Source organism: Chiloscyllium plagiosum, unplaced genomic scaffold (assembly GCF_037043375.1).
Source record: "Chiloscyllium plagiosum isolate Xiang-an unplaced genomic scaffold, Cpla_swu_hap1 HiC_scaffold_32, whole genome shotgun sequence".
Taxonomy (NCBI): domain Eukaryota; kingdom Metazoa; phylum Chordata; class Chondrichthyes; order Orectolobiformes; family Hemiscylliidae; genus Chiloscyllium; species Chiloscyllium plagiosum.
The window spans coordinates 42,372,109-42,399,942 of NW_028270170.1; the positions used below are offsets into that span (position 1 = coordinate 42,372,109).

Sequence of the window (27,834 nt, forward strand, 5' to 3'; positions counted from 1 at the left end):
AGACAGACTGGGGATATGATCATTCATTGTCCAGTACTTCCCGGGAGTGGAGGAACGATGCCATGTTCTTCGCAGCATGCAAGACATTATCAATGAGGGTGAACACCTCGCCAACACCTTCCCTACACCTTCACTACTCGCCTTTAAACAACCGCCGAACCTTAGATCATTGTTCACAGCAAACTGCCCAACCTTCAGGACAACTTTGACCACAGCATTGTACAACCCTGTCAGGGCACTAGTTGCAAGGTGTGTCAATGTGTTGACATGGATACTACCATTACACCAGGGGACACTACCCACTATGTTCATGGCAGGTACTCCTGTGACTCGTCCAATGTTATCTCTCTCATACCTTACAGGCAGGATGTCCTGAGGCATGGTACATTGGCGAGAACGAGCAGACTCCACAACAACGGACGAATGGAGATCACACAACAATCGCCAGACAGAGATGTTTCTTCTCAGTTGGGGAACACTTAAGCGGTCAAGGACATTTGGCCTCGGATGTTCGGGTGACCATCCTCCAAGATAGTCTTTGGGAAATGCAACAATACAGAGTTGCCAAAAAGAGGCTGATAGCCAAGTTCGGTACCCATGGCGATGGCCTCGACCAGAACCTTGGGTTCATGTCACAGTACACTGACCCCACTTTTCTCTCTCACTCTCTCGCTCTCTCCCTCTCCCTCTCGCACTCTCTCTCCCGCATGTGCGTGCGTGCGTGCGCAGGCATTCACACGTTTCTACAGACACTTTCTCATACACATGCTCTCTCTCAGACACACAGACATACACCCCCACACACACACTCTCTCACAGGCTTATACTCTGTTACACTTACGCATATACTCTGCCAAGAACATTACAGCGCAGTACAGGCCCTTCAGCCCTCTATGTTATGCCGACCTCCGAAACCAATTTGAAGCCCATCAAACCTACACTATTCCATTCTCGTCCATATGCCGATCCAATGACCATTTAAATGCCCTTAATGTTGGTGAGTCTACTACTGTTGCAGGCAGTGTGTTCCATGCCCCTACTAGATTAGATTAGTTTAGATTACTTACAGTGTGGAAACAGGCCCTTCGGCCCAACAAGTCCACACCGACCCGCCGAAGCGCAACCCACCCATACCCCTACATTTACCCCTTATTACCTAACACTAAGGGCAATTTAGCATGGCCAATTCACCTGACCCACACATTTTTGGATTGTGGGAGGAAACCGGAGCACCCGGAGGAAACCCACGCAGACACGGGGAGAACGTGCAAACTCCACACAGTCAGTCGCCTGAGTCGGGAATTGAACCCGGGTCTCTGGCGCTGTGAGGCAGCAGTGCTAACCACTGTGCCACCGTGCCGCCCGTACTACTCTGAGTAAAGAAACTACCTCTGACATCTGTCCTATATCTATCATCCCTCAACTTAAAGCCACGTTGCCTTGTGCTAGCCATCACCATCCGAGAAAAAAGGCTCTCACTGTCCAACCTATCTAACCCTCTGGTTATCTTCTATGTCTCCATTAAGTCACCTCTCAACCTTCTTCTCTCTAATGAAAACAGCCTCAAGTCCCTCAGCCTTTCCTCATTAGACCTTCCTTCCATAACCCAGGCAGCATTCTAGTAAGTCTCCTCTGACCCCTTTCCAAATCTTCCACGTCCTTCCTAAACTGTGTGCAATAATCCAAGTGCGGCTGCACCAGAGTTTTGTACAGCTGCAGCATGACCTCATGGTTCCGAAACTCAGTCCCTCTACCAATAAAAGCTAACTTCCTGTATGCCTTCTTAACAACCTATCAACTTGGGTGGCAACTTTCAAGGATCTACGTATCTGGACACAGATCTCTCTGCGCATCTGCACTACCAAGAATCTTACCATTAGCCCAGTACTCTGTATATCTGTTGCTACTTCCACAGTGAATCACCTCACACTTTTCCGCATTAAACTCGTCACTATCCACAACTCTACTGACCTTATTGTCATCCGCAAATTTACTAACCCATCCCTCTATGCCGTCACCCAGATCATTTATAAAAATGACAAAAAACAGTGGACCTAAAACAAATCCTTGCAATGAACTACTAATAACTGAACTCCAGGATGGCTATTTCTCATCGACCACTACCCTGTCTTCTTTCAGCTAGCCAATTTCTGATCTAAACTGCTAAATCATCCTCAATCCCATATCTCTCTATTTTTTTCAATAGCCTACCGTTGATAACCTTATCAAATGCCTTACTGAAATCCATATATGCCACATCAGCTCGTCCACCTGTTTGGTTCAATAAGGTTAGTGAAGCATGATCTACCCTTCAGAAAACCAGGTAGGTCATGCCATGCATACATGCAAACACATGCTCTTATGCAGACACTCACACTTTCTCCCTGCACACACACACACACACGCACAGTGTCTGTCTCTCTCCTCACCCCCCCCCCCCCCCCCGCAAACCCATGCATGCACACACACATCTAAGTCTGTGGGGTAAATTTGACTTTGCAGAATTGTAGCTGCAGATACATTCTACTTTGTTCAAAAAGCACCCAATCTCCAGGCAGTCAATCCATGTAATATTTTATGAGTTCCTACTTTGCGAATAGAACCAGTCTGGCTCAAGATTGGGATACAGACAGACTCTAAACTCGCATCTTTCAATCATTGTCTGAGCTGAGATGTCACGTTTCTTTAAATAAAACTTTGTTACCTTGAGAATGTGACTGGAAAGAAGTTCTGAGATTAACGTATTAATGAACTGAAACCTGCAACCCATTCTTAAAGATGAAACACTTAATAGCAATCTTGGTTTGTTCAATATATTGTTTCAGTTGCAGGACACAGATCTTTTGCTATAAATTCTGTGTGTAATGATAATGCTCCATAGCTATCTGATGAAGGAACAGCACTCCAAAAGCTAATTCCTCCAAATAAACCTGTTGGACTGTAACCTGGTATTGTGTGATTTTTAACTTTGTCCACCCCATGTCCAACACTGGCTCCTCCACATCATGGTATAGCAATGGGTCATATTTGAGGTAAGCTGTGAGCTGTGAAGAAAAGGTAATAAACAGTTGTCAATAATGCTTCCTCAATTGGTCATTCAGTTTGTCTTCAAGTGTTTTCAAGAATGCGAATTGCAGAATTGGAAAGCAGTCAGAGCATGCTAGGGAGAAATAATTCCTGGATGTATCTGGCAAAGTTCCTACCATAGGCTGTTGACATTTGTAGCTGATCTGCTATTTGGTTTAATTTGTCTGTATGGTTAACAATGTGCATTTGAAGAAGATGCATGATCCTAATGTTGTAAATATATATGTCCAAGTATATTATTGTTAATTCTGACCCAGAGTTTATACCTGCAGCAAGGGAGCTGGCATCCTTGGAGTGATAGAATGCAAAAGCAGCTCTCAAAATTCCAACCACCTACCTTTTCTGTATCCCGCTGCAATTACTTTTTAAATTTAGAAATTTATCCAGTTTTTTTTTTTGAAAGCTTTGTTTGTTTCTGCCTTCACTGGACTTTCAAGCAGGACATTTCAGACTCTAACCACTTACTGTACAAAGGCATATTTCCTCATGTTGCCATTGTCTCCGTAAATCAGTATTCTCTGGTTCTGGATTCTTCTGGCAATGGGAGCAATTTGTCCCACTCGACTTGCTTCAAAACTATTTTCATTGTGAATGTCTATCATCTGTGTCCCAATATTCTCTCCTCCTTGGAGAAGAGTCCCAGTTTCTCCAATCTATCTATGTTAATGATTTGATTTGATGTATTACTGTCATATGTTTCTGTGTTACAGTGAAAAGTGTTGTCTTACACACTTAACAGGTAGATCCTACTAGATAGATCTTATAAGCGCATCAGCGTAATAGAACAGAGTGCAGGATGTTACAGCTGTCGAGCTGGTGCCAGAGAGTGATTAACATTAGAGGACCATTCAAAAGTCTGATAACAGTGGGGAAGAAGCTGTTCTTGAATCTGCTCATGCGTGTATGCAAACTTCTTTATCTTCTGCCTGACAGAACAGGGTGAAAGAGTGTATATCTGGGGTAGAAAAGATCTTTGATTACGTTGGTCGCTTTCCCAAGGTAGTGGGAAATATAGATGAAGCCAGTAGTTGGGAGGCTGGTTTGCTTAATGAACTGGGCAGTATTCACAACTCTCTGTAGTTTGTTTTCATCTAGGCAAAAGCTGCATCGCCAAAAGCATCGTATAAAAATTTGTAAGAGTCGTTATGGACATGCTAGGTTTCCTTAGCCTCCTGAGGAAGTAGAGGCATTGCTGTGCTTTCTTGACCATAGTGTCAACATGGATAGACTAGGACGGATTGTTGGTGATTGTTGCTCCCAGGAACTTAATGGTATTGCCCATCTCTGCTTCAGCACTATTGATGCAAACAGGAGCATGCCCTCCACTCCGCTGTCTGAAGTCAATGACCACCTTCTTTGTTTTGCTGACATTGATGGAGCGATTGTTGTCTTTACACCATGCTGGTAAGCACTTTGTTTCCTTCCTGTACTCCACCTTGTTGTTTGAGATCCAGCCTACAAAGATAGTGTTGTCAGCAAGCTTGTAAATGGAGTTGGTGCAGAATTTGGCCACATTGTTGTATTTGTAAATGGTGTATTGTTGGGGGCTGATTATGCAACCTTGTGGGGCACCAGGGTTGAGGGTTATAGTGGAGGAGGTGTTGTTTGCTATCTTTACTGACTGCGGCCCATTGGTCAGGAAGTCAAGAATCCAGTTACAGAGGAGGGGAGCAGAGACCTATTCAAAGTTTGTGCGAAGATTTGTAGCTCGGGTGCCAACCACTACAGCGGACAGCTGAAACTGACAACCGGAAGCGGCAGGGACAGACCACTATAAACACCGGAGGAAACATCAAAGAAGCGCTTCGCAGGAGGCTCCCAAGCACTGATGATGTCGCCTAGCCAGGGGACGAAACGTTTGCAACAAAAACTTCCAGCTCGGCGAACAGAACCACAGCAAGCAGAGACCTATGTCCCGGTGTTTGGAGATGAGTTTGTTTGAAATTATGATGTTGAAAGCAAAGATGTAGTCAATAAGTAAGAGCCTTACATAGGAATCCTTATTTTCCAGATGTTCCAGGGATGAATGAGAGGCTAGGAAGATGGCATGTGTCGTGGATCTGTTGGGCCAATAGGCTACTTACAAAAGATCATGGCAATCTGGGAGGCTCTTGTGAGCCATGACCAACCTGTCAAAACACTTCATAGTTCTGGATGTCAGAGCCACTGGGCAGCAGTCATTGAGGCATGCTGTATGATTTTTCTTTGGCACTAGGATGATAGTGGTCTTCTTGAAGCAGATTGTAGTAAGGAGAGGTTGAAGATATCTGTGAATACACCCACCAGCTGGTTCACACAGGATCTGAGTGCATGGCCAGGATTCTATCTGGCCAATTGCTTAGTGTGGGTTCACCGTTAAAAAGGCTGATCTAATGTCTGCAGTGGTGACTTAAGGTACAGCTGCATCTGAGGCTGATAGGGCAAGTGGGAGAGAGTGAGGACTGCAAATGCTGGAGATCAGAGTCGAGAGTTTGATGCTGGAAAAGCACAGCAGGTCAGACAGCATCTGAAGAGCAGGAAAATTCTCATTCAACTCTGATGGGGCAGGTGGTAACATTTCATTTCATTTTTGTTCAAAGGGCACGTAAAAGGCATTGAACTTATCAGGTAGGGATGTACTATTGCCTGTGATTCTGTTCAACTTCGCTTTGTTATGTTATGTAAGCCTTGCCACAAATCATGGGTGTCCATGTGGTTACTTTGGGTCTGTAGCTTAGTTTGGTATTGCCTCTTGGTGCCCCGATGGCCTTGCGAAGATTCTAAGTGTATTTCCTGTATAGGTCAGGGCTGCTTGACTTGAATGCCTCAGATGTGAAGTTCAGTAGGGAGTGGATCTCCTGACTAATCCATGGTTTCCAATTAGGGAATGTTTGAATCAACTTCTTCAGTATTCAGTCATCCACACACTTACAAATGAAATCTGTAATGATAATGGCATACAGGTTGGCCGCTGAGTTCTTGAATATGGACCAGTCCACTGACTCTCAGCAGTCCCATACAGTCCTTCACTTTCCTCAGGCCAACACTATACTAATTTCTGGACTGGGACCTCATGCTTGAATATCTGCTTGTAAACTGGGAGGAGGAGCACAGAGTTAGGGCCTGAATTTCCAGAATGTGGATGGGGCATGTAGTATGAATGGCATTTCATTGTTAAACATTCTAGGTCCAGGGAGCAGTGACTTACCAGAGTCACTACCTCTGTACACCGGGAGGTGTTGATTAGGAGGCAGGTCCCACTGCACCTTGCCTTACCTGAGGGCACCAAGTGGTCTATTCAGCGAATTGAGAATCCCTCAGATTGCAAGGCACAGTGAAACTGAGCAAACAGCAGTCTCTCAATTCCTTTTGGAAGGGGAGTCTAGCTTTTAGTTCATTAATTTTCTCAGTGGCTTGGTTATTTGCCAATCGTGCTGTGGAGAAGGGGATTGAAACCTTGGAATTTCAGTCTCACCTGAACTCCAGTTTGTCTCCCACATTTCCTGGGTAGGTAGCTTTTCTGATTCAATCCCATTTGTCAGTGAGTGAGGTCAGCTGCTCTTAGCAGTAAGTGAGTGATTTTGATGGGGTCCTGAGCACCAGTTGTGGCCTTGAATGTTCGGGAGGGCGGAGGTACCTTGTGGTCAGTCTGGTTGATCTTGGGCATCAGTGAAGGATGTCTGCTGCTCCAGAAGGTATATCTGGGTGATGTCCCGGGCACCAGTTGTGGCCCTGAGCAATCTGGGGGGTGGGGTGGGGGGTGGGGGTGGGGGGTGGGTGGGTGGGTCTTGCAATCAGTCTGGTTGGCCCTCCTCTGTTTGGTCACTGCAGGGTCAGGTCTCATTCTCGCACTGTATAGGTGTCAATTTCAGTGTTGGGTGACTTGGCTTCATAGTTCGGAGGATCCCCAGACTTCCAAGTAGACTACTTGGACTCCATAACTCTACTTAAGTGTTGTCTTAAGACAGCTATCTGATAAAGGAGCAATACACCGAAAGCTAGTGCTTCCAAATAAATGTTGGACTATAACCTGGTGTTGTATGATTTTTAACTAAGACAACATTGTTAGTAATTTTGACAGTCTTTGAATTGGTTAAATGATTAGAATGAGAATACGATCTGCTTTAGATAGCTCACAACATTGAAATTCCTTATTCCTTGAACTATTTTGTGAATCTTTTCTGGATCCTTTCTAATGTCTTCACATCCTTCCTGAAGTGAACTGGTCAAAATTGGGCACTCAATTGAGACTGAATTACTCGAGGTTTTCATATTGTTTTTTACCTGTTGCCCTTATTTATGAAACCTAGAATCCTAAAAGGGTAAAAGGATTGTTCAATGGTTTAATATGCTTGATGGGAACAGAGGAGGATGAAAGGGAAATGGTATGGAGGTGGTGGAATCTCACTTACTTGCAGGAGAGTTGGTGAGAGCCCTGTGTCTCCACTCCATTGAGTGCCTGACAACAAAGGTCCTGCATACCAACGTATTAATATTTTGGTATTTGCTTTTTATGCTTGCTGTGCTTTGCCTGCTATTTGGTGGCATGCTGAAGCCCTTAGATGCATATTAGTTACTCACTTATGCAACTTAATAAGGGCAGTTGTTAAAAAGAGAGCAGGTCTATGTAGTCCATTTGCTACCCAAACTTACCATGGTGCTTGAACTCGGTTCCAAAGTCGTAAAGTAGCTGTGAGCTGCAGGGTGAATCTGGAAAAGTTCTTTCTGCTAAGTAAATTAGCTGTGTCATTTTAGTTGAATTGATTGAGCCGTCATCTTTGCATCAGAAGGTTATGATTTTGTTTGTAAACTTCAAAGCTGTACAGGATAAGTGACAGGAGTATACTTGGCATTTTCAGCAGATCGATGCCAGTTGAAATTCAGTGTAGAGAAATCCTAATTAATTGTTGTGGGGCCAACAAATATATGCAAGACTCACTGAAATGGAAGTAAAATACTTGATGAAAAATGAAAGAACTCTGGAAAACTGACTGAAAAATAAATTGAAGCTATCACAGCCATGTTCATTGGCAGTGAGTAAATCGAGTCAGTTGTTGGATGCTATTAAAATGCTAATACAAAGCCTAAATAGGGAGACATTTTATATATCAATGGCACAACTAAATTTAGAATAATGTGTGCCACATGATGCAAGGAACATTGCAGATATTGTGGGGTAACTAGAATAATTAAAGGAATGGAGCAATTAGATTATTGTGAGCAACTTACATAAATTTGGCTGCAAAAGGTATGGTTGAGAGATTATATGATTTGTAAAGGGATTATATACTGTAGACTATGGCAAACTGTTTCACCTTGTGTACATTAGAACTCGTCAACACAGCCTAAGCTTGAGGGAGGTGAATTCAAAATTAGCCTTTGGAAATAATATTTTGGTGAATGAGTGTTCAACCTATAGATCAGAGGTCCTAGGGAGTTGAAGGAAGCTGATAGTTATGGTTTGTTCAAATGTAAATTAGTGGACTTTCTTAAGAAATGTATAACAATTTGAGACATGACGAATGTATAGTTTGTGGTGAGGAGCAGATATTTGATCTAAAGCTTTGGACAGTTTTCTTTCTTGCCTCTGTGCTAGATTAATTTTTAGAGCTTGGTTGTCAGAATTCTAAAATTGTAACAGAGAACATATTATAGACTTTTAAGCTACTGCTGGAGTTTTATATACAATTCCGGTCACCATATTTGCAGGAAAGTTGTGATTGCTCCAGAGAGAGCACGGAGTGATAAGTGAGATCTGAACAATTGCAGCAATGAGGTCACTTTAGAAAGGCAAGGTTTGCTTTCCTTAGAACAAAGGAGCTGATGATGATGTCATTATCATCAGGGGCGGCACGGTGGCTCAGTGGTTAGCACTGCTGCCTCACAGCACCAGATTCGGTTCCACCCTCAGGCGACTGTCTGTGTGGAGTTTGCACATTCTCCCCATGTCTGTATGGGTTTCCTCCAGATGCTCTGGTTTCCTCCAAAGATGTGCAGGTCAGGTGAATTGGTTATGCTAAATTGCCCATAGTGTTAGGTGTATTCATCAGGGTCTGGGTGGGTTACTCCTTGGAGGGTCAGTGTGGACTTGTTGCTCCGAAGCGCCTGTTTCTACACTGTAGGAAATCTAATCTAATCTAATCCCTATCTCTGTCTATCTGACTTTCCGAGACCTAGAAAACTAGAAACATCAGGATGCCTCCCTATTTCTCTCCTTTTTTTAAGCTTTGACAAAGGATCAGTTAGACTCGAAACGTCAGCTCTTTTCTCTCCTTACAGATGCTGCCAGACCTGCTGAGATTTTCCTGCGTTTTCTTTTGGTTTCAGATTCCAGCATCCACAGTAATTTGCTTTTATATAGAAATATCGGGTCTCTCAAATCTAAGGTGACCAAATCGTTAATGATGATTATAACAGTTTATGAGGTGACTGGGTCTACTTCAGAACTTCAATAGCGTATTTATTATATTGAAGTTTCATAGATTAAGATGCCATTTCATAGATTAAGATACCAGATTTGATAATGTAGCACACAGTTGAATGAATGAAGCATTAAAAAATGAATTAAAAGTTTCAGATTCAGCAGGAGCAGGGCAAATGAGTCTTGTTTATTTAACATCATAATATATGGAACTGCTTTTTCTTGGTTTTGTGCCTTGCACTCTTGAGAAAATCTCAAGATTTCTTGGTACAAGAGTTAGCTGTCTCAGTAAGACCAAATGAAAGTTTGATGTATAAATATCTATATTATGACTATTCTGCAAACTTCACCGTATGTATGTGTGAAGAAAATTAAAATGCAGGACAACAAATCTTCATTAGTGCTCTTATTTTTTCAATTTTTCAAAGCCAGCAAGAAATCTCTTTATATTCTGTTTTGATGAAATATTTTCTGTCAGGATAATTAAAGTAATTTGATGACAGTACCGATAACTGATTATCTACTCATTTAAATACTTGAAAAAGGTAATTAGCAATAAATTTACCTTCGTTCTAACCAGCCATCAAATTATTTTAATTTTTGAAATTGCTTATTTGAGTCAGACAGAAAATACTATTTTTCCTTACATCCATGAGAATACAATTTATTCCATACAGACTGAGCGTAAGGTGCAGTTTTAAAATTAATTCTTTTCAACAAAGAATGAAACAGCTATCTGTACGAGTTTTAAAAAAAAGGACCACTGTGAAAGAGCATCTGAAAATGGGCATTAAATGCCATTCTTTTCAGCAATGCCTTCCTTCATGAAAGTAAATATGAAGAACCCTGACGTAGAACAGAAGAGGAGTAATAGGCTTATCAAGCCTGCTTCACCATTGAATAGGGTGGTCGAAACACTTCAATGCTTATTATCCTTTATGCCGCTGGAACTCAAATTATCAATCTCTACTTCAAATACAATCAAAGATTTGAGCTTCTGCAGCCCTATGGAGTAGAGAATTCCAATGATTCACAACCTTTGAGTTACAGAATTTCTCCTCATCTTGGTTCTAAGACAATTCCTTCCTATACTTAGCCTTCCTAATAACGTGTTATGTCTGCATGTTGGCCTTCAGTGACTTACTGATGAGGGTACCCAGGTCCCATTGAACGTCTTAACTTTCCAATCTCTTACCATTTAAGAAATGCTCTGCACATCTGTTTGTCCTATTGAAGTGGATGACCACATTTTTCCATAGTTTATTTCATCTACCATGTTCTTGCCCACACATCATGTCTGTTCAAGTCCTCGTGATGACTCTTTACACTTTCCTCACAACACACATTCCCACTTAGCTTTGTATATTCCACAAATTTAGAAAATTTGAGTTTGGTCCTTGCATCATATTGTGAACAACTGGGGCTGAAGTACTGAAGTACTAATTACAGTCTGTCAGTGTGAAAATGACCTTATTTCTGCTCTGTATTATGTCTGTTGGCCAACTCTTCATCCATGCCAGCACATGACCTCCCATTCAAATGCTCTGATTTTGCTAGCCAGTGGGTTTCTTATCAAAAGCCTTCTGAAAATCCAAGTGTAAGACCATAAGAAATAGGAACAGGGGTGGGCCGTTTGTCCCCCGAGCCTGCTCCACCATTCAGTAGAATCATGAAAGATTCAGCAGTCTTTACCCTCATATTTTCCTGCATTTTCACTGTAACTCTTGATTAGCGTACTGATCAAGAATCTTAGCCCTAAATGTATGCAAGGACTCTGCCTCCACAGCTCTCTGCGGCAAGGAATTCCAAAGACACTTAACCTTTTGAGAGAAGAAATTCCTCTTCACCTCAGTTGTAAGTTGGTGCCCCTTTATTCTGAATAAGGTTCCAGGTTCTGCTAGGAGGGGAAATATCCTTTAAGCATTTAACCTGTCAAACACTTAAGAATTGTATATGTTTCAATGAGATCACCTCTCATTCTTCTAAACTCTAGTGAGTAGAATCCTAAAGTGTTTAATTTTTGCTCATAAGATAACCCCTCCATACCAGTGATCATCCTAGTGAACCTTCTCTGAAGTGCCTCCAATGAAGTGATATTGCTCCTTAAATAAGGGGATCAAAACTGCTCACAGTATTCAAATGTGATCTCATCAGCAACTTGTGAAGTTTCAATAAGACTTCCGTATTTCCTTGAAATAAGGGCCAACATTCCATTAGCCTATATGCTACATGTGTCAAGTCCCTTTTATGAATTTTGTTAGTAACATCCACAAAATGCTTAAATATCTTTGTCAAACATGTTTTCCCTTTTGAAAGTCCATGCTGACTATGCCAGTTATTGCATAACTGCAACCTGTATGATAGACTGTGGCATTTTCCGTACAACTAATGCAAGGTTAACAGATCTGTAGTTCACTGATTTCACTCTCACTCCCTTCTTAAAGAATAAATTACATTAGTTAGTTTTCAATTTGCATGAATCATTCCAGAATTTATAGAACTGTAAGGTTGATAACCGATGCATTGGCTATATCCATAGCAACCTCCTTCAACACTGTGATGTCAACTACCAGGTCTGAGAAACCTTAAAATTTCTGCCCCTTTATTTTTTCAGTACAGCCTTCTTAGTAATAATAATGTCTTTCAACCTCTCATTCTCCCTAGTCACTTGACATTCTAATTATGGAATTCTTGTATCTTCCTCAAGTAATCATTCCCTGCCATTTCTCCTGATGTTGCCTCTAATGTGTCCACATTCACCTTCGCAAAGCATTTTCTTTTTGAATACCTATAGAAGCTTCTCCAGTTTTTTTTAAACTAAATTGCATTCATATTCTGTAGTTTCTTTCCTCATCAGTTTCTCAGTTTTCCTTTGCTGTATTCTAAAAAGCTTTCCAATCCTCAGATTTACTACTTTTTCTAGCAACCTTACAAAACCTTTCATTTAATTTTATACAATCCTTAAGTTTCCTTTTAACAAAAACAAAAAAAAGAACTGTAGATGCTAGAAATCAGAAACAAAATCGGGAATTGCTGAAAAAGTTCAGCAGGTCAGGCAGCACCTGTGGAGAAAAAGCAGAGTTAACATTTCAGGTCTGGTGACCCTTCTTCAGAACTCTTCATAACAGTCGTGCCTTTTCATGTATTTTGCCAATCCATCTAAACTTTTGTGCCTCATGCCTTCATAATTTCTCTGATTCAAATTTAACACCTTTCTCAATTCCAAATATAATGGAGAATTCTGTCATATTTTGGTCACTTATCCTTAAAGATTATTTTACAACAGGACTATTAATTAGTTCTTTTTCATTGTGTTTAGTTAGATTAAAATAGCCTGTTCTGTCATTGGCACCTCAATGTGCTGGTCTAGAAAACAATCCCTAACACACTCCAGAAACTCATCCTCCACAGCTTTGATGCTTATTCAGTTTACCCAATCTATGTAGATTAGAGTAACCCATGATAACAGTGTTGCCCATTCTTATGCTTTTCTCATCTCCTGATTAATACCACACCCTACATTATCACTACTACTTGGTGGCCAATAAATACTGCCAACAAATGTCTGCTGCCCTTTGCTGTTTCTTAGCTCTACCCAAATAGATTCCATGCATTCTTCTGGTCTGAGGTTTGTCCTTATGAAGATAATACAGCTCCTTTCCATCTTGTCTGTTCGACATGAAGCATTGAATATCCTTAGATATTCAGTTCCCAGTCCTCATTACCATACAGCCATGTTTCTGTAATGATAATTAGTATTTTTTTTAGATCGTCTAACTGGTTGTGAATGCTGTTTTCGTTCCGGTGGAGTGAGCTAAACTTTGTCTTTGTGACATCACTGGGTTCAAAGCATATTTGACACTCAGCTTTGTTTCTTCTGTCTTCACGTCTCCCTCACAGCTTTTCCATTTCTTGTTAACAACTTTACTTTGTTTTAATTTTCTTTTTGCATCCGGTTCCCATCACCCTGATAAGCTTGTTTAAACCCGCCCCAACAGCAATAGCAAATCTCGTGAGTATATAATATTTCCTTCCAAGATGGCGGCACGGGAAGGCTCCTGAACCGGAACTCCTCCGCTTAATCTTTTTTTTTTCCCTTTCTGTTTACTTCCCATCCTTGGACAGCATCAGTCATTGGCGGGTTGAGCCAGCATGGCCTCTTGGTGAAGCCCAGCGCAGACTCCCTTGCTTTGACTGCATTCTTTTTCCTCTCTCTTTAAATGTTTTAGAAGGATTGTAATGTTGAAATTTTAGCTTTTATTTCCTTATTTTTCAAAATTCTACCGAAGATTTTGTATCAAAGATGGCACTGAAAATGGCAACTTTGTACATTTTCATTGTACTTGCATATCTCTGTCCTTCAAAATGTGTGACAATAAAACTTAATTCTAATAGTCAGTTCTGATTAGATGTAACTGGTATAATTTGTGTAACTCTCTCTTGCCCCAGAACCAGTTCCAATGCCACTGAAATCTGATGACCCCTCTCTGACATCATTTCTCCAGCGCGTGTTCAATCAATCAATCCTTCACTTAAGTTCAGTCGCAGGTGGTATTAAAATTAATCCTGAGATTACTGCAATTGAAGCCCTGCGTTTGCATGTCCTTTCTAACTCCATGAATTTACTCGGAGGATCTCATTCCTTTTCTGACTCACGTTGGTACCAGTGTCGAGCATGACTTCTAGTTGACACCCTTCCTCCAGAAGAATACCATTCAGTTGCACCTTGACATCTTTGACCCTTACATCAGGGAGGCAATACACAACTCTGGAGTCACATTTAATGCTCCAAAATGCCTGTCTGATCCCCTGACATTGGAAGCCCCTATCATTATCGCATGTTGGTTGAGGCAATCTTGGCTTTTGTAGATTAAGTGCTGTTCTTTGCTTGTCGAATAAATATGGTTTTCGTTAGTATCAGATGAAGTAACTTCAGTTTGAACTTAAATGTAGCCCAGACACCTTAGAGGATGCTTAATATCTGCAATTTTCTTTTGAGAAATGTACTCAGCATAATATTCCCTTGTGTTATGATCTCAATAGAAACAAGTAATTTTTTAACCATAATTTAAAACTCCCAGTTATTAACTAAGATTATTATGGTACAAGATTCCATATTTTAACCAAAACCTTTACAAGAGTTAAATAAATAAAGCGCTAACAATATATTTTATAAACCCATAATTGAAACATATTTCGTTCTGTTTTGGTTCCACCCAAGAGTCCCCCTATATTCTACACTATCTTGAGGGTTGCTTCACATAAGACCAAACTTTTGCAGCAGTTTTCAGAAATTTCCTTCAATTCTTCTCCAATTCCCCTCACAATTGTGGACTCCCAGCTTAAACATGGGCATCACTGTATTCTTCCTAAATAACTGCAAATCCAAATCCTCTCGTTCTTAACCAGCCCTCTGTTCCTGGTTCACTGCAGCTTTACAGGTCCTGGCAGATTTTTCTTCTCTGTTTTCCCTAAACAGCCCAGGTGAAGGCTTCAGATTAGATTAGATTAGATTCCCTACAGTATGGAAACAGGCCCTTCAGCCCAACAAGTCCATACTGACCCTCTGAAGAGTAACTCACCCAGACCCATTCCTCTACCCGATATTTACCTTTGACTAATGCACCTAACGCTATGGGCAATTTAGCATGGCCAATTCACCTGACCTGCACATCTTTGGATTGTGGGAGGAAACCAGAGTACCCGGAAGAAACCCACGGAGACACGGGCAGAATATGCAAACTCCACACAGACAGTTGCCCAAGGTGGGAATCGAACCTGGGTCCCTGGCGCTGTGAGGCAGCAGTGCTAACCACTGAGCCACCGTGCCACTTCAAATGAATGTTTTTACAGAAATCACCAAGATAAAATGAACATTCAGAAATGTCCCTGCTATGTATCACCATGGAAAAATTGTACAATTGCAAACTTGGATAGTTTTCACTGGAGTTTTGGAGGCTGAGCGTCGACCTGATAGAAATAAATAAAATTATTAGAGTCATGTGGCGCCGGGGGTGGCACGGTGGCTCAGTGATTAGCACTGCTGCCTCACAGTGCCAGGGACCTGGGGTTGATTCAAGCCTTGGGTGACTGTATGTGGAGTTTTCACATTGTCCCCGTATCACGTGGATTTCCTCTGGGTGCTCCTAGATGTGCAATATAGATGGATTGGCCATGCTAAATTGCCCATAGTATCTAGGGATCTACAGAGTAAGTGGATTACCTGGGACAAGATTGGGGGGGTTGATCTGACTGGGATGCTGTTCAGAGGGCTGTGTGGACTCGATGGGCAGAATGGCCACACTGTAGGGTGGAAATGTCAAATACGAGGAGTTTAAGGTGAGAAGGAAAAAGTTTAAAGATGATGTGCAAGGAAAGTTTTTTTTATACTGGGTGGTAGGTGTCTGGAAGGGGATATGCTCTGCAGGGGATATGGTAGAAGCAGATACTTTAGGTAAAGTTTAAGAGGTATTTAGACAGGCACATAAAAAGGCAAACAATAGACTTATGTGGAACATGTGCAGGCAGATGAAATTAGAATGGCATCACAGTCATGTGGGCTGAAGGGTGTGTTCTTGTGCTGTACTGTTCTATGAATCTTTGTACCTATGGATGTCCAGATAGAGATTTAAATTCATTATCTCCGAATCCCAAACTTTCCTTTTGTTTTGGGAAACTGAGTAATTTAAACCTGTTACTGAAACCTCAATGAACTTCCTGTCTCCATCAAGAAGGTTGGAGAGAGAACCCATTGTTTGGACTTCAGTAATTGCTACTTTAGCTGTACAAAATAAACATTAACCACCCTTTGATTTGCATTTAGGTCTGCAACCAGCTTCTGGAACCAAATGTTGACATTCATATTTTATTTGAAACTTTGAATCCCTCAAACTAAAAGTTATACTCCGACATATCAGTGGATCATAACTGACATATCTATAACATGTTCAACCATCCTATTATCCAAAGCATTGTATCATGTTATTTATTATTCTAAGCCTTAAATATGACCTAATCTGTTTGCATTTTGCAACATAATCCAATCCAAATGAAATGGTTGCTGTTCCTGCTTTCTAACAGCAGGTTTTGCGTCAGGCACTGGTTGGCTCCAAGGATTGATTAGAATTAGGCTGCACATTGTTGCCTTTTTCATTCTGAATTCTTGCAACCACGAGTTGGTTCAATTATCTACTGCTCTTGGTTTAAGCAGTCAGTTTTCTACAATTTGGAACATATGAGAGAATTCAGCTATAATCTAATTAGTTGATTCCATCCACATGACTTATTTTGACATGTAGTCTGTGTCAATATATTGATTCCCAATCGTGTTCAGACTTTTGTGTTTTTCATTTTGCCAACTTCTCTGTTGCATGAGATGTAGTTTATTTCTGATCTCATGTTCAGGCTGTGTAATATTCTGCTCAAATATTAAATTTGTACAATTTAATAATTTTTAAACTTTATCTACTATATGCACTCACATAACATTAATAGGAATTCTGTTGTTTTATGTAAAAGTGTGACTATTTAACCTGACTTTTGGATCCTAGATTTTTCTATATCTTTATTGATCAGTTATGTTTGCAGATTTGATTGAATCCTGGGGAATTTATCTCTCTTTCTCAGGTGCACATTATTTGGCAATAGAGCAGAGAAAAAAATCTCTAGAGATGGGGTGGTAACTGAATAATTTGGATGGCAGGAGAATGAAAAATTTCTGGAAGCTTTTGAGTACAAGAAGATGGGATTAGTTGGAATGGTGGTACAGGAGCTGCAGACAATATTATAACATGGAGTTCAGACAGAAGCAGTGGAGGGAACAAGCATGCTAGCTTTCAGGAAATAAAAAAATAAACTGGCAATTTTCACACTATTGGACATAGGAGCTGCTGCACTGAGTGAAAGAAGTGGTTCATGGACCTAGCAGAGTCAGTGGGAAGCTGTTGAAGAGGGGCAGAGTAGAGCAGGATTTGCTCTACTCGAAAAATAAAATGTATTTACACACTTAGCTATGGCAGTAAAACTATTGCTAAGTCTCTGTATTTTATATTCTCAGGATTACAACCTCAGTACAACTAAACTGGCATCTGCACTTAGTTGACTTCCATCAGTGGTTCACTTAGCTCAGTTGGCTGGATAGCAGGTTTATGATGTAGAGTGAGGTTAACAGTGTAGGTTTATAAGATTGTGAATGGCATGGGAGAAAGTGAGGGCTGCAGATGCTGGAGATCAGAGCTGAAAATGTGTTGCTGGAAAAGCGCAGCAGGTCAGGCAGCATCCAAGGAACAGGAGAATCGACGTTTTTTCCTGAAGAAGGGCTTATGCCCGAAACGTCGATTCTCCTGTTCCTTGAATGCTGCCTGACCTGCTGTGAATGGCATGGATAAAGTAAAAGGTATGAGGCTTTTTCCCAGGGTTTGGTGTCAATTACGAGGGGATAAAGCTCAGGATACAAGGTGGGGGGAAGTTTATTTTTCACACAAAGGGTGGTGAGTGTCTGGAACATGTTGCTAGAGGAGGTGGTGGAAGTAGACACAATAGTAGCATTCAAGAATATATGAATAGGAAGGGAATAGAGAGATACAGGCCCTGAAAGTGGAGACAGTTTTAGCATGGATGAGCAAAATGTGGCCCCGCAGGCTTGGAGGGCAAAAGTGACTGTTTTGTTCTTTGTTTCTTTGTTAAACTGCCTCACTGGCTGAGGTCACCATGAAGGTTCCTCCTTCGCAACTTCACCTCTCACCTGAAGTTTTGGTGGATCTCAGGTTAAACTCACCACCAGTTGCTTCTCCCTAATGAGAGAGCAGCCTGTGATCCTCTGGAAGTATGGTACTAAACGATAGGTATGGTACTAAAGGTAGGCCAGAACACTGTGGACAGATTTGTTGCTCCTCTTCCCTTGATGCCATGTATGTCCATGTGAACTCAACAGTGTAATCAAGCAGCACTTAAACAGCAATGACCTGCTCTCAGTTGTTCGGCTTGGATTCCTCCAGGGCCAGTTAACTCTTCACTTCTTCACAAATTTGGTCTAAATGTGGACAAAGGAACTGAATTCCAGAACTAAGGTGGAGGTGACTTCCCAAAGTTATATCAAGAAGCTCTGACAGAATTCCAAGTCATAGGAATTGAGGGAAACTTCCACTGGTGAGTCATATCTAGCATGGTGTAACGTCATTATTGTATTTGGAGATTCACCATCTCAACCCCAGGATATAATGCTGGAATTCCTTGAAATATTATCTTCATCTCAGCCACCTTCAGCTACTTCATGAATGACCTTCCCTCCATCTTTAGGTCAGAGGTTGGATAATTGCTGAAGATTGTGCAATGTTGAGAATCGATCTTAATTTCTTGGATTCTAAAACAGTCCATGTCCATTTGCAGCATTCAGGGTTGGGCTGAACATTTACAGCACTGTTGTGACCTTCATGGAGACCATTAACTGAAACAAAAGCTGTTGGTTAAAAGCTGAAAGGATGTTCAGCTTAAATGTTAAGATTAAATGTTTCAAGATGTTCATTGTAACAAAAGATTGAAAGAACTGTTCCTTGTATTTGAAGCTATGGAATAAAATATCCCATTTTTAATTTTTGCCATAACTGAAAAGAAACTTCACTGATGTATGCTATACTGTCTTATAAGTAGACTTTTTTCCGTAATTAGTTTAAAATGATGCATGGCTCCCAAGGATTTGCTTTTGTTATTTTCCTTTCTCAATCTGGTAACTACTAAAACCAGATTTTTCATTCATAGTGAGAACATCACTGGAGATCATCCCTCTTATCAAAAACTTGGCATGTTTTCCAGCTTTGTTTTATGTCTTCATGAATTTGGTCTTCTCAGCTGGCGCATGAATTTCCTTCTACATTCCAGTGCAGTGAACCATGAAGACTTTTTACCTCTAACTGCTTTCTCCTGCCCAGATCGTGGCAAACTTCCTGGCAATGATATTCAGTGGTAATTTGGGAAAGCCGATAACCTGATATCATGATACTTCCTCAATATTATTCCCCTCATGAAGCCTATCATCGTCATGACACCTTGAATTACATTGGCCCTGTACCCAGATAGAAATGCTGTTTAACTGTTCTTGACAACCCAAATTAGATTAGATTCCCTACAGTGTGGAAGCAGGCCCTTCAGCCCAACAAGTCCACACTGACCTTCCGAAGAGTAACCCACCCAGACCTATTTCCCTCTGACTAATTCACCTAAGACTATGGGCAATTTAGCATGGCCAATTCACCTAACCTGCACATCTTTGGTCTGTGGGAGGAAACTGGAGCACCCGGATCTCTCTCATCTTGAAACTAAATGTACAACCTAAAGCGCAACTGTTTATAACTATACGTTCTCAACACTTTTGTGGGACTTTGAATACTTTATCTATCTATTAGAATGCAGGTTGCTCCCATTTCTCCAAGAGTAAATGTCTTGCTCCTTCTTCCCTAATAAATCTGTGCTCTCTTGATCTCTAATAATCAAATCACCCGAACTTACTGTCAGAGAGTCATAGAGTCTCAGAACAGTTCACCTCGCCCCCTAATGTTACCCTAACTTTCAAGATGCAACCCAAAACAACAACATCTTATAGACCACATAACTGCAATGCCACACAATCTCTCCAACAAGTGAGACTCTAACATCTCCCTTTGACATCATTACAATTGCTGAATTCACCCTCTGGATACAAAAAGTCTTTGCTCAAATCCTCTGTAAAAGCTCCTTAATACTGTATCCCTTGGTTATTGGCTGCCCCCACTAATTAGAAAAGTTTCTCCCTATCTGCCCTGCCTATTCTGTTCAAAATTCAGTGTACCTCAATCAGATTTGTCTTTGGCCTTCTCTGCTCTAAGGAAAACAAACCAGCCTATCTAGTCTCTCTCTCCAGTCCAGCCAACATCCTGGTGATTGAATTCTTTCAATTACTGTAGTTGAATCTCTTCTTTACCTTCTCTGGTCCAAACACATCATTACTATTGTATAGCAACCTTTTCATTTTTGCATCTTCTCATTTTGTAAAAACTTAAGCCAGGTTTGAGCAAAATGTATTGTCTCCTCTGTTTGACAGAGTTAAACATTGATTTCTCCTTATTTTGTCAATTTCAGTTGAGGGCTAGTGCTACTTTTTCCCCAATGGTGTGCTTTTTACCAGTTTGCGATATTGATGGCAGTTTCCATACTTGAGTAATTTTGACCAAATATTGTTTGCTTCCATTTGGCCCCATTCTGGCTTGAAGCTGCTCAGTGATCATTTTTGAATCCTTACGTTGTGAATAAAAGTGTGCAATGTCTATATCAAGGACATTTGACTGTCAGACCAATTACTCTAACTTTGCATGAATCAGTGCTGAACAGCAGAGTGTCCAACTGGGAATACGACTTGTTTAAAAATTTATTCTTGACTGGTTCACACATTCTGTAGGATCTATTGGTTGCTTGGCTGGTTAGCAGAGTAGGGGAAAATGAGGACTGCAGATCAGAGTCAAAAAGTGTGTTGCTGGAAAAGCACGGCCCGTCAAACAGCATCCGAGGAACAGGAGAATCGATGTTTCGGTTATAAGACCTTCATCAGGACTGAAGCTTGTGGGCCGAGGGGGCTGCGAGATAAATGGGAGGCGGCTGAGGCTGGCAGGAAGGCAGCTGGGAATGCGATAGGTAGATAACAGTGGGGGTGAAAATGATAGGTCGGAGAGGAGGGTGGATCAGATAGGTGGGAAGGAAGATGGAAAGGTAGAACTGTTCAAGAGGGCAGTGCCAAGTTGGGAGGTTGGGACTGGGATAAGATGTTGGCAGGGGAAATGGAGAAACTGACGGTTGCAGGGTCCAAAGGTAGAAGATTAGATTAGATTCACTACAGTGTGGAAACAGGCCCTTCAGCCCAACAAGTCCACACCGACCCTCTGAACAGCAACCCACCCAGACCCATTCCCCTATACCTAACACTATGGACAATTTCCCATGGCTAATTCGCCTAACCTGCACATCTTTGGACAATGGGAGGAAACTGGAGCACCCAGAGGAAATCCACGCAGACACTGGGAGAATGTGCAAACCCTACACAGACAGTTGCCCGAGGCGGGAATTGAATCAAGATCCCTGGTGCTGTGAGGCAACAGTGCTAACCACTGAGCCATCGTGCCGCCCTAAAGATGAGGCATTCTTCCTCCAGGCATCGGGTAGTTAGGGTTTGGTGATGGAAGAGGCCCAGGGCCTGCGTGTCCTTAATGGAGTGGGGGAGGGAGTTAAAGTGTTCAGCCATAGGGTGGTGGGGTTGGTTAGTGCAGGTGTCCCAGAGATGTTCTCTGAAACGATCTGCAAGTTGGTGTCCTGTCTCCTCAATGTAGAGGAGACCACACCGGGTGCAGTGGATACAGTAGATGATGTGTGGAAGTACAGGTAAGTTTCTGTCGGAAGTGGAAATATGCTTTGGGCTCTTGGACGGAGGTGAGGAGGGATGGCAATAATCTCTCAGTCTTTCCTTAGACTCTGGGGAGGTTCAAAAGACTGGAAAATTGAATTGTCACACCCTTGTTCAAATTATGGTTTTAAGGATAAGCCCAGCAACTAGCTAGCCCAGACTGATCAGTGATCAAGAAGAGTTGTGAAACAGTAATGTTGGCTAGAATAAATTATCATGTGCAAAAAGAAGGGTTAATTTGTAAAGATGGCATGGAATGAAACTTGTTGGAGTTTCTTAAAGAGGTAGCAGAAAGAGTCAATGAGTGTAATGCCTTTGATTTGGTGTACATTGACTTCCAGGAGGTGTTCCTGCTGCACAACGGACTTGTGACAAAAACTACTGCTTATAAAACAAAAAGGGACAGTAATAATATGAATACAAAATTGGCTGAGTGATATGAAATGGTCATTGGATTTTTTTGGGCTGGAATAAGTTTTGCAGCAGACTTCTCCAGGGGTCATCATTGGGACCTTACTTTTCCTGGTGTACATTAGTGACCTAGATCTTGGTGTGCAGCACAGTTTTAAGGTTTGCAGATGGCAAAACTTGGAAGCACTGTAAACTGAGCAGAGGACAGTGTAGAACTTCAAAAATATATAAACAAGTTGTTAGAGTGGGTGGTAGAAAAAGTTCAGTGTCGAGAAGAGTGAGGTGCTGCATTTTAGGAGAAGGAACATGAACAGATGATATAAAATAAGGGTCATGATTCCAAAGTGGGTGCAGGAACAGAGGGACTGGTGCATATGTGCACAGATTATTGAAGGTTATGACAGATGGAAAGAGCAGTTAACAAAATCATACTGTATCCTGTATAAATCTATAATAGCTTTATTCATAGGGTGATAGAATGTAAGAACAAGAAGGTGCTGCTGGAACTGTGTAAGACAAATATTAGAGTACATTTAGATTATTGTGTACAATTCTGGATGTCATGCTGTTAGAATTTGCGCACACTTTAGTGAAGAGGAGATTTACAAAAATGGTACCATGGATAAGAAACTTCAATTATGAGGATAGAACATAGAACAGTACAGGCCCTTCGGCCCACGATGTTGTGCCGAGCATTTATCTTAATCTAAGATCAACATAATCTACGCACCCCTCAATTTACTACTGTCCATATGCTTGTCCAGCAGTTGCTCAGATGTCCCTAATGTCTCTGACTCTACTGCTGCTTCTGGCAGTGCATTCCATGCATCCACCACTCTCTGCTTAAAGAACCTACCTCTGACATCTCCTCTTGACCTTCCTCCAATTACCTTAAAATTATGACCTCTCATGTCAGCCACTTCTGCCCTAGAGAAAAGATTCCGGCTATCTACTCTTATCTATGCCTCTCATTACCTTGTACACCTCTACCAAGGCACCTCTCTTCCTCCTCTCCAGTGTGAAAAGTCCGAGCTCACTCGAACTCTCTTCATAATACAAGTCCTCCAATCCAGGAAGCATCCTGGTAAATTGCCTCTGCACCCTTTCAAAAGCATCTACATCCTTCCTTTCATGAGGCGACCAGAACCAGACACAATATTCCAAGTGTGGTCTAACCAACAAAACCTTGCAGCTCTTAAACTCAAGCCCCCGTTAATGAATGCCAAAACACCATATGCCTTCTTAACAAACCTATCAACTTGGGTGGCAACTTTGAGGGATCTCTGTATGTGGATCCCAAAATCCTGCTGTTCCACCACACTGCCAAGAAACCTGTCTTTAACCCTCTATTCAGCATTCAAATTCAACCTTCCAAAATGAATCACTTTGCATTTATCCAGGTTGAACTCCGTTTGTCACTTCTCAGCCCAGCTCTGCAACCTGTCAATGTCCCATTGTAGCCTGCAACAGCCCTTAACACTATGGACAACACCACTGACCCTTGTGTCATCGTCAAACTTACTAACTCACTTCTTCATCCAAGTCATTTATAAAAACTACAAAGAGCAAAACTACAAGAATAGATCCCGCAGTACACCACTGGTCACCAAACTCCAGGCGAATACTTTCCATCCACTACCACTTGTTGTCTTCTTTCGGCCAGCCAATTCTGTATCCCGACAGCCAAATTTCCCTGTATCCCATACCTCCTAACTTCCTGAATCAGTGTACTGTGGGGAACCTTATCAAATGCCTTACTGAAATCCATATCCACCCCATCCACTGCTCGACCTTTGTCAACTTGTCTCGTCATGTCCTCAAAAAACTCAATAAGGCTTGTGAGGTATGATCTGCCCCTCTCAAAGCCAAGCTGACTATCTTTAATCAAAAGAAATGTTATTTTCCCTGGAGAGAAGGGATCTGATAGAAGTTTTTGAAACTTGAGTGTGCTGGTTAGAGTAGGTAGGGAGAAACTGTTGTAGAAAGGATTGAGACCAGGGAAGCATAATGAAAGTGTTCTAGAAAAGGAACATCTTTGATGTGAGAAAAACCTTTTTCATACAGCATGTGGTTTGGGGATGGGATGCACTGTCTGATGTGCAGTGGTGGCAGGTGAGTTTAAGGCATTCAAATGATGTCCAAGACTGGGGAAAAACCAAGAGAACGGCACTCAGTCACAAAGCTCATTTGGAGAGCTGGTGGGAACCTGATGCACTGAACGGTCGCCTCCTGCACCATAATATTTCTGTAATTCTGTGACCAACAACAATTTATATTTTATATAAAGCTTTCAATGCAATAAAACTGGAGGCATTTTGCAGGTGTTTTATAAAGCAAAATCATGAACTAACCAACCAATTGTCACGATCGGGCAGACGTTTAAATCTTGCTCAAAGTATTTAAAGAGCATCTTAATGGTTGAAAGAGAAATAGACTTTATTAGTGAAGGATTTCCAATTCTTAATGTTGAATCAGCTGAAGGCATGTATATCGAAGATGGCATGATTAAAATTAGTGATACCATGAGTGGAGCGTTACAGGTAGCAAGAAGGTGAACCCATGAAGAAATATGAAAACGAGGAGGCACATTTCAAAATCAGACTGTTATTTGACCAAGAGCCAATGTCAGTCAGTGAGTACAGGATTGATAAATGACCCGGACAGTGTGATAGTATTGGGCCTTTAAGAGGGATTTGTTCTGTGCTGTTTCACTTGCCCATGGTGCAAGAATGTCTGCTTCAGAAGCAGTGGATGAACAGCTTTGAGTTCCCTCTTTGAAATAAAAGAAAAGAAGTATGCATGGGTGAAGTCAACCTCACACAGGTCCAGCGTTTTTAGATGTGCTGTCAATTGGAATGATTGTTGGTTGTTAAGCTGCTAGATACAGCTCTCTCTGCTGCAGCTGAACATTTGATTTCTTGTTCTGCTGCTAGATTGTTTGTTTACTTTAGTATGTCTTTTCCCTGGACTGGAGATAGAACATGAGAAAATATGTTTTGTTGAATTTGCCTTTGCAAAGGTTGTGTCAATGTGATGCAGCTATATTGGAACCGTTAATGATTGGTAATTAACTAACATATTATTTTGTTAAGTATTTTAACAGAATTAAAGTTATTCCAATTCTTCTCTCTTTGTTTGCATTTTAGGTAAACTCTAAGATTAAAGTGTGTTTTGTTTAAATCCTCGAGGTGAACCAATTGAATCACATCTGGAATACAGCATCTTATTGTACTTACCTGTAAATAAAATAAAGGTTAGGGTTTAGGCTATCTCCTTGATATGTTATGAGGGTGTTTGGTCTGGTCCATAACAACAATATGGGTAAGGACATAGGCAACGGAGTTTTTTGATCATTTATAAAGTTTACAGAGGGTAGAATGTGGGTTGACAGCTCAGATTGTGTTGGAATAGTAATGTATGGAGGTAAAACATTTCAAGACTGAGGTTTCAGCACTAGTCGAGCAATGTTATTGAAATTGTGGATCAGAGATTTTTTTTTTCTGTCAATCTTATCGGAGCATTGCATTTGATTCCACTGGGCAATGAAGTGTACAATTACTGTACACTTGATGCATTGTTTTTGAAGTGTATTGACTAATTACATAGAAAAAAACTAGCAGCTATTATGCACACCAAGTTCCTGCAAATGAAGTCAGATGAATGTGCATGTGATCTATTTTTCAAAGACATCATTGAAAAACAAATATTGGCCAAGTAAGCAGGTGATGGGGCATGCATGGGTAAATTGGCTTGTTTTCTAAATTTTGATGTTGATGATTTAATTTATTTAGATAAGATTGTATATCCCATTAAAGAAATGGAAAAATAGCCTCCTGATCATGTAAATAGCAAATTCATAGATTTTCCCAATAATTTGTCATTTTCTACATTGTTTCATTTTAGCATTTAATTCATGGCTTGCTTCCAACAATGATATTTCACTGGATTGTACACCCATACTGATAGAAGGATTGATTGATTCTGGATATTTTATAAGAAGTTGTCACGCTTTTTAAAGATTTTACTCTGTTATTATACCCCAATTTGAAAATGGTGGAGTGCTCAAATTCCTTAACTTTGTCCTAATCTTTATTAATTAGAGTTTATTTCACACACTGAAGATCTGCATCTGCCGTCTAATGTTGTATAATTGAAAGATTCTTCCGTGAGCACATTCATCACTACTTTGAAACTTATTGTGACCAATGCAGTGCCCTTTATTTGATGCGTCTCCCCTCCTCATCCTGAATTTTCTCTTTTGTGTTTAGCTTGAATACTACATGTGAGACTGTTCATGGTGTGTTGATAATTTGAATCACACCTGAAACATCAAATGGGTGTAGCTTCAGCATTTCTGGGCTCCATTCCATTTATTGCAATTACCAAATGCTCTTCATTTCTCAAAATTGTCAAAATCATTTCGGTCTTAATTTCTCTTAGTTAAATTTCTTCTTTTGTACTGTCACCTGCGACCTGTATCTCGACTGTCTAAGCAAACTGTTGTCATTGTATTCTCTGTTTTCGATCACGTGACCATTTGCACCATGAATGCTACTGGATAACAATACTAGGAAAGCAGCCGGGACTGACTTAATGATTGTGCTTGGATACTCTTCATCTAATCTGGTTGTTGCTGACTGCTAGTTAATTACTGTTGGAGAAACAGCAGCTGGTGATAGTGCAATCTTGCTGGAAGCAAAACAGTCAGAGACAGTTGGAGTTTATGTTCTATATTAGGATATCACATCACCATGCTTCTAAATCAGACGGGAATATGGTGTACGAATCTTAGCTTAGTAAGGGCAAAAGTAAAAGCAGATTGACATTCTTTACCCTTTGTCAAAGAATTGTCAACAGTTGAAATCATTTGATAGTATGTGTGAGAGAGGAAGAACAGCTTCCCTTAGGGTGGTATGCATCCATGGGATTTGATTGTGCTCTAGCGATTGAAACTTGCAGCATTTATTAATCTGTCACCCTTGGATGTGCATTGATGCTAGAAGAAGCTAAGAGAATGCTGCAGTTGTAAGGTGAGCACAGTAAAATCATTACTGGGAAGATAAAACATAGGATGTAGATGATTATCATGTCTCAGGTGTGGAGTGTTACTTAGTTTCTGCAGAATATTGACACATTTCTTAGGTTAACTTGTACTGTACGTGGTTTTCTTGATTCTTCGATTTGTAGTGGTCTGTTAAATATACAGCAGGTATTCAACCCTGGAATTTCAAAGAGGTTTATGTAAATCCTTCATGACAATCCATTTTACTTTTCAGATCTTGATGGGCTTATTTAATGTTTTCTGTTTTTGTCACCGATCTGTAAACTTTCTGTCAATTAAATTGCTTTCCTGAGATTGAATTGTTGAAATTCAATACATAACACATCGTTTTAAAAAAATCTGCAATGTAGTCTGATTTTAAAGTAGCCTAGAATATTCAATATCTGATATCAATGTTTCAGTACTAATTTCACAAAATCCAGGAATCGGTTTTTTCCCCTTTTTCTTCCT

The 27,834-nt window shown here is 40.9% G+C and overlaps 1 protein-coding gene across 25 annotated transcripts in view; it reads left to right on the forward strand.

The window, feature by feature from the left end:
* LOC122540026 (protein TANC2) overlaps positions 1–27,834 on the forward strand; it is a 1,060,344-nt gene that overhangs the window by 558,517 nt on the left and 473,993 nt on the right. The window contains exon 1 of one of the 25 annotated variants that reach the window (XM_087977955.1): positions 26,848–27,352. The exons of the other annotated variants lie outside the window; for them this stretch is intronic. The gene's annotated coding sequence lies outside the window, so the exon portion shown is untranslated. Of the gene's footprint in view, positions 1–26,847; positions 27,353–27,834 lie in introns of those variants that run through there. 25 annotated transcript variants of the gene reach the window in all.